We start from the raw sequence: 12,562 nt of genomic DNA, 5'->3' as shown, positions 1-12,562 counted from the left end.
ATTTATTATCAAAGTACATTCAGTATATGTCACTATATACTAACCTGTGATTCATTTTCTTAGGATGGTGAAATTCTAGAACATATTACTATTGAAAAGGAGGAAGTTTTAGATGTTTTAACAGCTTAAGAGCAGATAAATCATCAAAGCCCGATAAAGATATACTCCAGGCTACTATGGAAGACAAGGCAAGATATTGCTGGGGCTCCGATAAATTTTTTATCTTCACTGATCATAGCTGAGGTGTCAGATGAATGAAATTGAATGTAAGCACCTTTATTTAAGAAGGCAGTAGAAATTAACCGGATAACTCTATAACTAAGTGTAACATCAGTGGTAGGGAAATTATATACCAAATTCTGAGGTACAGGATTAATCTGCACTTGGAGAGATGCTAAATCACAGTGTTGCCTATTGACAGTGTCTGTCACACACCCAGGAGCAAAAGAGGCTTGATGTGCATTAGTTTTCTCTTACCTTTGAAGTACCTGATTATGGATTTCAATTAGTTCTGTGATGATGAAGAAAAACACCAATAGTAAAAAATAGCTCAGCACAAAAAGAAATCCTTTTCCTTTTGAAAGCTCCTTTGACAATGGTTGATTTGAAAACTGCATTCAGTGAAAAATTAAATAGATCAACTGTTGCCCATTATATTGATAGACTAAATTAATTCAAGCAATTACTTAATGGAATCACAAGATCCACCTTATAAGCAATAACCTATAATGGTACTTTGTGCCTGCAAAAACATATCAAGAAAGGTACCTCTTCAGCAGATTGTTGCATACATTTGCTTAGAAGGGTCGAGGATCTTTCACAGCAACAACTTCATTCTCTGAGACACAAACACGAGGAATTCTGCAGATGCTGGAAATTCAAGCAACACACAAAGTTGCTAGTGAACACAGCAGGCCAGGTACAGTTGACTTTTCAGGCCGAGACCCTTCATCAGGTCCTGACGAAGGGTCTCGGCCTGAAACATCGACTGTACCTCTTCCTAGAGATGCTGCCTGGCCTGCTGTGTTCACCAGCAACTTTGATGTGTGTTGCATTCTCTGAGATATGCTCTTTTCTTGGCGAGTGGCACAAATAACCATATGTACTGTGGATCAAAAATGTGGCCTTGTAATAAAGCTATTTAAAAGCAACTATCAATCGAGGTAAATGTAGCATAGAGCACCTGCTCTTGCTTTTCTAGAGTTGGTTCCGTATTGTAGATACAATAATGTTAAATCACTGATTGTAAACTCATTATGTACAGCCAAGTGTAATTTCATGGAACACTTATCCTTCTGCAATCATGCAGGATTTCATTTGGCTCAGTTTAAGAGATATCGCTGAAGGGAATGGTATCATTCTAGTGTAATATTTTGCAATGGTCCGTTGTCCATTGACAGTAAATGGCTGTATTTTTAGTGTGTGGCCAATTAGTCAAACCTTGATATACATATCCTACTTCATGGTGCATACCTGGAGTGAGCAGTTTATGAGAATCACTGTGAACAATTAAATTATCCCTGATTACATGTCCAGAGATAGCCTCCCTCCTCAGTGCTTCATGTGATCTGCATATACTGCTATTTATACTTTATGCTGATTCTCTTCCTCTTTTGTCTCAAGCTTATGCTCTTCCTCTTGTACTCATTTCTCAAGCAAGGATTAAGCGTTCTGTTCATTATGTTTTGCAGCAGATGATGACTAAGGGTGAAGGCCTGTTTTTTTGCAAACTTACTACATCTTTCAACTAGTACAGCCAGTGAAATTTTATGCAATGAGCGATCTATCTGTTAGAGGAAATCAGTGGGTTGAGCAGCATCTGTTGGATGACAGGAGCTATCAATATTTTAGGTCGAAACCCCGCTTCAGGATTTTGACCTGAAATATTGAGAAATCCTTTCTGTCAACAGATACAGCTCAACTGACTGAGTTCCTCCAGCAGATTCGTTGTTGCTCCGGAATCCAGCATCTGCAGTCTTGTCTCCAAATGCAATTTCATCTTGAATGAGCAAAATGCATTCTCCACTGAAGTCTTGGTGGTTGCCATTTGCTGTCATTATAGTGATGTTCAGTTGAAGTTGATGGAGCACAGACAGAAGCCAGGGAAAGAGGATAGCCCTCTTCCCCAAGGTCCAGCCCTCAGAACAGTGCAGGTCCAAGAATGGTTGGCCTGTGAAGAAAGGAATTGTGAATATTCTGGAAACCTGACTCCAACCATGAGAGAACACTATTCATGGTATATCATGACTTGAACACGGAGGGACTATGAACTTTTGTGATTCGTGAGGAGCTCAAGGTTCTGATGGAAAACCTGAAGCTCAACATGTACAGTTTATCTTTTCTCCAATTCTGAAACCATGAACTTTCATTTTATTGAATACCCTTTGATACAGTGCCTTACCAAGTGTCACAAAATGTTACTACATGCATCGCATCAGTTCTCCTTCATCCACATACATTACGGCAGTATGGTAATGTAGTTGTTATTACAGCGGCAGCAACCAGGGTTCAGTTCCGCTGCTGTCCATAAGGCATTTCTATGATCTCCCTGTGACCGTGCAAGTGTCCTCCAGTACTCCGGTTTCCTCCCACATTCCAAAAGACAAACAGGAGAGGAGGTTAACTGGTCACATGGTGTAAATGGGCAGCACTGGCTAGTTGAGCCTGAAGGGACTGTTACCATGCTGTATGTCCAAATAAAACTTCAAGGGACTTCAATAAATTGATCAAATGATTTCTTTCACAAAGATCACATTGTTCATCAATCATCTTGAATTATGTCTAAGCACACTACTATGATATCTTTAATGATAGCTTCTAACATTTTTCCTACAATAGATATTAAGTCAACTGGCCCACAATTTCCAGCTTTCTGTCTCCTTTTTTAAAGTTACATGTGCTAATTTACAAACTACTGGATCCTTACCCAAATCTTGGGAGTTTTGTAAAGTTAAATCCATCACATCGACTATATTACTAGCCAGTTCTTTTAACATCTTAGCATGAAGTTTATCAGGACCTGAAGACTCGTCAACCTGCAGCTCCAAAAAAAAAAAAATTGCTTACTATTATTCTCCTGGTGATTAATTTTCTCCTATTTTCTGCCTCCCTGCCTCCACCATGATTTTCAATTCAGTTATTTCTGGGTTATTTGTATCCTCTGCATGGAAGACTGATGCAAAATATTTACTTATTTTCTTGTTTTCCAGAGCTTATTTTAGAAAGCTCACTTTCTATAGAACAAATGCTCATTTTTCTTTAAAAGATCTAAGGGATGCTTTCACATTTCCATTTAACTTTATCTTGCATTCTAATTTTTCATTCATTACTAATCTTTTAGCCATTCCTTGCTGAATTTAATATTCTGTACAATCTTCTGATCTGCCATCCATCATTGTACAATTATATGCTTTTTCTTTTAGTCTGATACTATATCATATTATTTTTAGGTTAACCATGATTGATGGGTCCACACGTTGGAATTTTTCCTTCTTATCAGAATATATCTATTCTGCGTATTTGGAAAGATCTCTTGAAATGCTTGTCACTGAAATGCAATTGACTGAATAATTAACCTAATAGGCTGGTTCACATACCTAGCTCTGTTTTCACAACTTCACTATTGCCCTTATTTAAGTTTTGATTTGTAAAGGGGTTGATTGATTGGCAAGGGATTTAAAGGTTAAAGGCAGGAGAATGGGTTTGCAAAGGAAAAAAAAAATCAGCCATTATTGAGTGACAAAGCAGACTCAATGGATTGATTCCGTTCCTATATTTTATTGTCTTAAACTATTAGTCTTTGATCTATTCTTCTCTCTGTCAAACTGAATGTACAATTCAGTCACATTATGATTACTGCTGCCTGGGGGTGTTTTCTCTATGAGGTAATTAATTAATCCATTTTCCAATCACAAAGCTGTTAAAAAAAATACAGTCTATGGGATTGAATTACTAGGTAAACTCATTTTACTGTTGTTGATTGAGGGGAAAATAATGGCCAGGCATCAGAGATAACTTCTCACAATAATTTAAAAATAACATATATTCCCATTTGTGATGAAGGGTCTCCATCCTGAAGCATTTACTTTCTACAGATACTTCATGACCCGCTGAGTGTTTCCACCAGCCAGACAGCTTTGGATAATAAAAGGAAGGCCAAAGAGAGGAACTGAAGATACTTTAGAGTGGCAATTTATCCCTGAAGCTGTTTAACTTTCAAAGGAAAAGAATCTCATATGCTGCCTGGTTCAAAGCACTCACTTTGTATTTAAAATAGAAATGGCACAATGCTAGTTCCTATCAATTTTTGGACCATTATGACTTTGAGTACCCTTTATCAGAGCTACTTGTGGTCACTGCATCACGGGAAAGAAGTAATTTTAAGAGGTACCATTCAGAATGGCTTGGAAGGCAATTTGGAAATTACAAAAGCAACAAAATAAATGGTTTCCTGAAACTTTATTTTCCAGCATTTCGAAAGAGTTTTTAAAGAAAAAGCATATCCCCCCCCCCCATTTCACTTCAAGTACAAGCCCAAACAGGTATACATTACAGTAATTTCTAAAGTCTAGTATTTAGTGTAAGGTAGACTAACATGGAAATCCAATCCATTTGAAACAGCTAGTCTGTTATGTGCGCATGCGCCGGTCGTGCATGCAGTCTGTTACAGCCGTTCCGATCGGATTCTTACTTTTTTCCTTGTTATTTTTTTTTTTTTTCACGGTAACACATCGAAGCTGCAACCTCTCTAACATGCTGGTAGAGAGAGTTTTATTTGGGTTTTTAGCGCTGGAAATAGCTACATCCTGACACGCGGAACAGAAGCATGGTTGCATTGTTCATTCCAGGGACCAGCTGCTTGCGCTAATGCCGGCTGGTTTAGCGAGCAGAGCGGCGGACACCCCTGCTGAAATCTGGAGGTAAACACACAGAGGATGCAGAGGGGGATCACAAAGTCGAGGAAAGAGGACCGGGTCGAGACAACAGAGACTTATGGAGAAGAGGAGTTCGGTGGGTAATAAAATGGACGAGTTCACGGTGCTACCCAGGCGTCAGAGAACATTTCGGGAGTGCAGTGTTATGTGCTTCACTGGAAAGGGGCTGCACGAGGACATACCCGATCAAAACTTCTCCATGGACGGCTTCCAGGCCGTTCCGGCTGACCAGAAGTGCACTGAGAGCAGTAAGCGTAAAGGAGTTGGGTGCTTACTGTTCTGGTTAACAATGGATGGTGCACTCCGGGTCATATTACGATCGAGGAACGTGTTTGTAGACCGGATATTGAATTTTTTACTATTGGACTGCGGTCACACTCCACCGAGATACAACACTGGGCGGCACGGGAGGTCGTTCCTGCCTGTGGCCATCGAACGTGCAGCTCCTCCCGTGGAGGGTCAGACACCCTGAGCCAATAGACTGGTCCTGGACTTATTTCCATCTGGCATAGTTTGCATTTTGTTGTTTGATTGTTTGTGGTTTTTGTATTGCTATATTTACGCTCTATTCTTGGTTGGTGCAGCTGTAACGAAACCCAATTTCCCTCGGGTCAATAAAGTATATCTATCTAATCTATACAACATCAGAATGGTGGATTCACTGCTATTTACAAAAATGAACTGCAACTTCATTAAAGTAATTGCTTTGCTGGAGGCTATATGGAATTCAGTTGAAAACTAAAGAACATACAGAGTCCGTTATTGTAGAAAATACTGGCAACACAAAGGTGGCACCGATAGAAAGAAACAAGATTAATGAAAATTAAAGCTCCACCAAAGCCCAAAGTATTGAACATTCCCTCAAATATGATATACCTGTTGTTCAGATCTATTATTTTATCCATTTCTAATTGAGATTGCTAGTCTTTGTAGTGTTCTTCCCTTTAATTTAAAACTAAAGTATTAAGATATTCTGTAAAGGCAGGAGTTGGGGATAGCTTACCATTTTACAAATGAACAGCTGGTCAAGAGGACCAATTCTGAAGAAATTACATGGTAAAATACAAGATGTCAAATGAAAAGGCCAAAGCTTATCTGCTTCATAACTGTGTCTCAAACATATGAAATTAAAAGACTTCAACCCTTACCCCAGTTACCTGTTATTGTGTCAATGTATTTGTGCCATGTTTGAGGTAATTTTTTCCTCACACTGACTTGTTACCATGTTCAGCAATACTAATTATAAATGCGGTAAAATTATGGAAAGGCTCAGAGAAGGATCAACAGCTACTTAGCAAATGCTGTTTACAAGGAAAAGCAATATCAATATGCTATCGTATCAGAGTGTAAAGACAATAAATACTGCATTGCACTGGCACCCTATAATGCTTTTAGAAATATAATGATAACTTATTCTTTCACTGTGAATCACATAGCCTCTATGGTTCAGACTGAACATATTCTAAGCATGTTCACAACAAGAAAAACAAATTCTAGAAGTTCTAAAATGAACGAATAGGCTATTTAGCTGCACTGTAAATCAATATTCTTCTCAATTGAGATAGAAATGGGGGGGGGATACAAACAGATTTTACTGTAGGTAAAATAAATAGATGCAACAATAATAAACCAACTACTCTGAATTCTATTCACTTGTAATCAGGGGGTAAGAAATCTTCATCAGGAATTACACACTGGGAAGTGAGAGCTTAAACTGAGCTTAAATTGTTTGGGGCAAATGTGTAACAACTAGAGGGAATGGGATTTCTGGAGTTAACACAAGGTTATTATGACAATGTAAAATCGAGAGGAGGAGAAGCCATGCTCTCTTCTCTGTACTACCATTGGCAGGAGGTAGGGGAGCCTTGGGTCCCAGACCACCAGGTTCAAGGACAGTTATTACCCTACATTCATGCTGGTTCAGGAGCCAAATGATAAACTTCATTCACTACCACTCTGAACAAACTTCACAACCTACAGACTCACTTTCAAGGACTGACTCTACAACTCATGTTCTCAGTATTATTTATTTATTTGCACATTTGGTCTTATTTTGCAAATTGGTTCTTTGTCAGTCTGTGTGTGTAGTTTTTCAAATTCTATTGTATTTCTTTATTTTCCTGTAAATGCCCGCAAGAAAATAAATCTTAATACAGAAATATGGCGATTATATGCGTATTTCGAGCAATAGGGTTATCAAAGCTTCATTACAAATTTGGTTTTTAGGTATCAATTATTATGACACAATAACTTCACGTTGCAACAACTGGAAAATTACCAACTTTAGGCAGACAAACCTTGTGTGCTTCTGGAGTCCAGCGGGCTTAGTAAGTATGTTGTTTGAACACAATGTTCAATTCTACTTTTAACTCTTCAGACACTGAACTAGTACATGTTTAGACAATAGTATTGTCAAGTAATATTCATACTACACAATTGATAAGCAATTACCATCTAAGATAAGAAAGTCAAAACACCTACCTTTGACTCTCAACACCTAGTTGTCTACTATCAATGCACTGGAGATCACAGTAGACTATAAAATCACTGTGGAACCAACAATAGTTAAGGGAGGATGTATTTTGTGGTGAATGGTTGACATCCCAATTCATCTCCACCATCCACAAGGTATATCAAGATCACAGAATACTATTCACTTGTCTGGATAAAAACAGCAACGAGAACATTCATTAATTTCATACTATCCAGAATAAATCAGCCCACTTAAGGACACCCCAGCCACTGCCCTAAACTTTCAATCCAGACATCAAGAACTTCAAGAAAACCAATTCATGAGTGTTGCAAGGCAAGTTGTAGGGAAACAAAGTACTTCATGGGAGACAAATATACAGAGTGTCAGAAAGTGGGCATGAACATGGAAAGTACAGAGAGAATCTGAGTGTTCCAAATGACAACAAATTAAAGCTACTGAGACAACATTGGTGGTAATGCGTAAACATTCACTCACCAACAGGCAAAGATAACCCGATCAAAAACAATTGCAAAAGCATAAGTTAATTTATTATGCCAACACATTATTGTAATAAAACTTTATGACTCTTGTGCAATAAAACATTGCCAGGATACACAGTAGGTTGATTCTCAACTATTCTTCACAGTTGGAAAACTCAGTGAACATCTCACTGGCTGTACATAATTCACCAACACAAAATAAAACACATTTTGTATTGAACTTTGAGACCTTAAAATATGCCAAAGTTTCTTCCCCCCTTCCAGCCACTGTTACAACATAAGAAACACAACAGTTAATGCGCATCACATATTCCAACAAACAGCAATGTGATAATGACCAAATAATTTAGTGATTTTTGAGGGATACAAATGGCGAAGACACCAGGGTAACTGTTCTGTGCTTCGTCAAGATGATGATATAATGAAGAGGGCATAGGGACTTCTAGTATATTATTTTGAAAGATTCTACCCCTGCCAACACAGCATTCAAACAAAGCATTGCACTTCACTGCAAGCCTAATTTGTGTTCAAATGGAATATCACAGCTTCCATTGCAACACGCCGCTTCTACTTAATATTGTAGTCTTGAGCATTAAGCATTTCTGCAATGTAATCTCCAGTAGTAATTCTGTTGATTGTCTCCTACTGAGAGTTCTTTTCTTTCTCCTCTAATCAAGCAGCTCTGTGCTCATTTTCCCAGCCCTGCTTGAGGCAGAGATATTCTACTAGGCCATTCACATCTCGAAGCAACTGGCTGGTGTTCAAACCCTTAAGTCACCAGAAAAGTAATTTAGTACCAGTTGGAAAGTTCCCTACAGAATATTGAAAATAACAAAAAAAAAGCATAGAATTTTATCAACATCCAAAAGAAATAATTAATGTACCAACCTGCTATATTATTATCTCTTGAATGAGCACTCATAGGGAATCTTTCATGCTATTCAGGCTAGTTTTATCTGTGGAAAGTTAAGGGAGGTGTAGGTTGAAGCCTGGAGCTCCAACATGGCAGCACTAACATTAACTCTGTGATGTCAATTTACCTGTTCAATATATTTAATAATTGCACTGGGACTGCATATGCCAGAAACATTACTTCCGAATCTTATGGGACTACACAGTTCCCAAAAAAGTTCACAAAAATCTGAATTTTGCTCTGTACTTTTCTTATATCAGTTAGACAGAAAGGAAATTCTGTTTTTTTTTATTCTTACCTTTCCTATTTGTTAAGCAACATCGACTTCCTGCTTCACCTATAGTCGCTGAATTTTTAAACAAAATTTGAAAACAATTTCATTAAACCTGCCAATAAAGAAAACAAAGTTTTAGCCACATTATGTTGTACTTAACTACCTTATCATACGCTACAACTTGATTGTCACAGCATATTCAAGGTAAGCTTACTTTATTTCTTTGAATCATTTCAAATCATTCTTATGAATTACAATGCAAAATTGATGAACATAGCAATTTCCACTGAAAATAAAACTGCTGTTGAATGAGTCTAGTCTATCCAAGATTGTTGCATAATAAAGCTACTTACATCAGACCCTGCTCTTTTGGAGAAGCATGAAGATGAGCTTGCATAATTTAGTCTTCTGAGAATGCTACTTAAACTACACAATGCATAGAAGGTGATACTTCTGTGTGTATCATATGGAAGCATAAAACTATCTACGCAGCAGCTGAACTAGAAATGCTAGACAGGTTCATCCATCAACACAACTGCTCCTATTCCTCTCAGATATCAGCTATTCTTTACATGACATCCACTAGGTTTACATTGCCAGGAGTGAATAATTGGCTTTTATCCATCATGCACTAAGGTATTTTAGCAGGAGAGAGAGAGGAGAAGGTTAAAATGTAGGGAGTGGGAAGAAGGTACACTGCATTAAAATTGATGGCCAACTCCTATAGGTATTCTTTCACATTTTTGATGATGATTAGTTGCCGCCTATATTCCGACCATTGGGAGAGCTTAGTTATATAAAAGGACAAATGTATGAAGGATATTACAAGATTTTAGTTGTCCATCCACAGCATACATGGAATCTGTTTATTTTTTCTTTACCTGTGAGAATTTCAACAGTGAGGAACAAATAACAAACTTACCTTCATCACTATTTTACCATGTTTTGAAAATCTAAAGCAGATGTCAAACATGAAACCTTAAAATAGGTATATTTAGTCCAGAAAAAGGAAATTACCTATCTTATTCATACTAGGGATGCAAGTACGTACAGAATATCTATTACCCATTATTAATTGTTTTGAGAAAGTAATGGCAAGTCACCTTCTTGAAGAGGTGCTGGCAGTTTGATCGACTCTAGAGTGAGCCATTTGTGTGTGCCTGAAATCACAGAATCCAGAATGGGCAATTCTAGCCCTCATATGAGGAATGAACTACATTAAAAAAAGACTTCCACTCATACCAGCTTCTTTACATTTTTTTTTAAAAAAAGAAATTGAATTCTCCCACTTAATGGTTATGCATCACTCCAAGGGTCTGGTTACACTCTCCATTAACTCAGCCTAGTGATCATTTCAGCAGAGTACCTGCTTACACATTTAAACATGAATTATTTCAATATTTATCATGTCAGTGCTGAAGCGGATGCTGCAACAGCTGTGAATAATGGTGGATCTTTTCAAACAACAAGGGTTGATGATTACAGAAGTATCTGGATTGACAAAGTGTTTACTCTTCCAGAGTGATGTCCAGCAATTAGGACATAATCAGAACGTGACAATGTACATGGTTTGCAAAAAGCATCACCTTACTTACAATAAAATAACCAGCTGATACAAAAGACATCTTAATATGAAGTTGTTCTACTGAGAACATTTATCATATCCAAAATAAAGAAATATTGGAGATTTTCCCTACTTAGTTTTACCATTAGACAAGTGGATCAGTTATAATTTAGTAGTATCTCAATTTAAGACCAAGATTTAAATAGTGTATTCTGGATACAAGAGGCACTTTCACTACTTTGACAAACTCTTAGGCTATCCAAATACATAGCTCTCTCTGTTCAAATATCCATTTTTTGATTGTCAGTACACATCTGAACTTTTCTAATTTCTTATAAGCTCCTTATTCATTGTTCTCTTATTGCCCCATCTTCCTGAATCCTTTATTAATATTAAAAGTATCATAAGTATTTAATGGAACTTTACAGAATTACAAATTGTTAGCCTTTTGTATCTTCCTTCTACGAGCGCTGGACTTCAAGATCAAATGTTTGGTGTCATTTAGCTTTTCACTGGTTTACTTCCTCTTTCTCAAACTTTGGTGGCCAAAACTTAATCCTGGTTTCTAAATAAGGCTTTGGTTAGTTTATTCAGACTGCAAAATTCAAATAATAATCCTAGAAATAACTGACTGGAATGTATTCGGAGCACTCTTGCACCCAATCATTTCAAGGCCATGTTTTAACTTGCTGGTTTGTTCTCTAATGCACAAAAAAAGTCCTGCAATATAGGGAAAGTACCATCAACAGCACTGGTATCCTACAAACATATGATCAGTCTTAAAAGAAAACTGCTTTTATAGTGTAACATAATTAGGTTCAGTTTTCTAAAAGATGGATTACCCAATGGAATTACAGCCCCCAGAAACAAATTCTGCTGTACCTTTCCAGATATTCAGGAAGGTAATTATGGCTAGTGAGCATATGGAGTGAGAAATCACTGGTCAAATGCATGACAAACAATCAACCTACAAGGACAGGAATAGCAGTATTGATTGATTTATTGAAAGTAATATTGAACTGCACACTGATTTTAGGTTGGGAATTAAACATTTTAGACCAGGACATCCAAACTCCAACTTGTTGGCCACATACAGCGTGCAAGTCCCAATAATGCAACAGCAAGTCCATGCATCAGTTGTATTTACATTTATAGTTCTAATTCACTCATTTGTCCAAAGTGTTAGGGACATTCTTGGTGGGTGGGGGTGGAAATATGACACAGTGTCACTCATATGCTGAAACTTTGAAAGTTATAGGAAAACACTTTGGGGTAATTCACATAATAATAAATGAAAATAATATTATTACCTTTCTGTCTTGGCCCCAAAACTTTCTCTAATCCTCTGTTTACATGAATAGATGACCAGAATTCTATTACCTATCCTACAATGAACAGCTAAACAGTGAATACACTGTTCAAGCACTATTAGCTAACATAGAGTGAAAGATTGAAATGCATCTCTAACAGTTGCCTGTAGATGCAATATGGAACAGTTCACAGTTAAAGCTCTGCAATTTCAAGTTAATTACAGGTAAAGATTACTGATGAGTCAAGTTGAAAGAATTGACAAACACATTATTACCAGGAGATCATGCTCTTCACTGACTTGTTTTTTTTGTGTAACTAAGAGACAGCACTGATTGTGTGTTGATAGCATTATTTTGTAAGGTGTCTGGTATCCTTTTATATTACAGTAAAACTCAGATAATCTGCACTCTAGGGACTTTGGTGGTACTGAACTGGCAGATTTTCCAAACTATTGGATATTATTCTTATCATTGCAGCAATGCTTGTAATTCAGTTTTTTTAAAAAAGTGATTACTCAAGAATACAATAAATTTTCCAGTAACCAGGTGAGTTTAAAAGGGAACAGGCCAAAAAAGAAACACTATGTTAATGGG

At 37.2% G+C, this 12,562-nt stretch overlaps 1 protein-coding gene across 3 annotated transcripts in view; it reads right to left on the bottom strand.

The window, feature by feature from the left end:
• LOC140191605 (vitamin D3 receptor-like) overlaps nt 1-12,562 on the bottom strand; it is a 199,691-nt gene that overhangs the window by 125,540 nt on the left and 61,589 nt on the right. The window contains exons 3-4 of one of the 3 annotated variants that reach the window (XM_072249154.1): nt 9,119-9,206; nt 7,416-7,595 (exon numbers count right to left, since the gene is read on the bottom strand). The exons of 1 other annotated variant lie outside the window; for it this stretch is intronic. The gene's annotated coding sequence lies outside the window, so the exon portion shown is untranslated. The remainder of the gene's footprint in view (nt 1-7,415; nt 7,596-9,118; nt 9,207-12,562) is intronic. One more of the 3 variants, XM_072249153.1, reaches the window with a different exon arrangement.

This window comes from Mobula birostris, chromosome X, assembly GCF_030028105.1.
Source record: "Mobula birostris isolate sMobBir1 chromosome X, sMobBir1.hap1, whole genome shotgun sequence".
NCBI lineage: Eukaryota > Metazoa > Chordata > Chondrichthyes > Myliobatiformes > Myliobatidae > Mobula > Mobula birostris.
The sequence above is the reverse complement of the archived record's forward strand: the minus strand, read 5'-3'. Positions and strand labels throughout refer to the sequence as shown.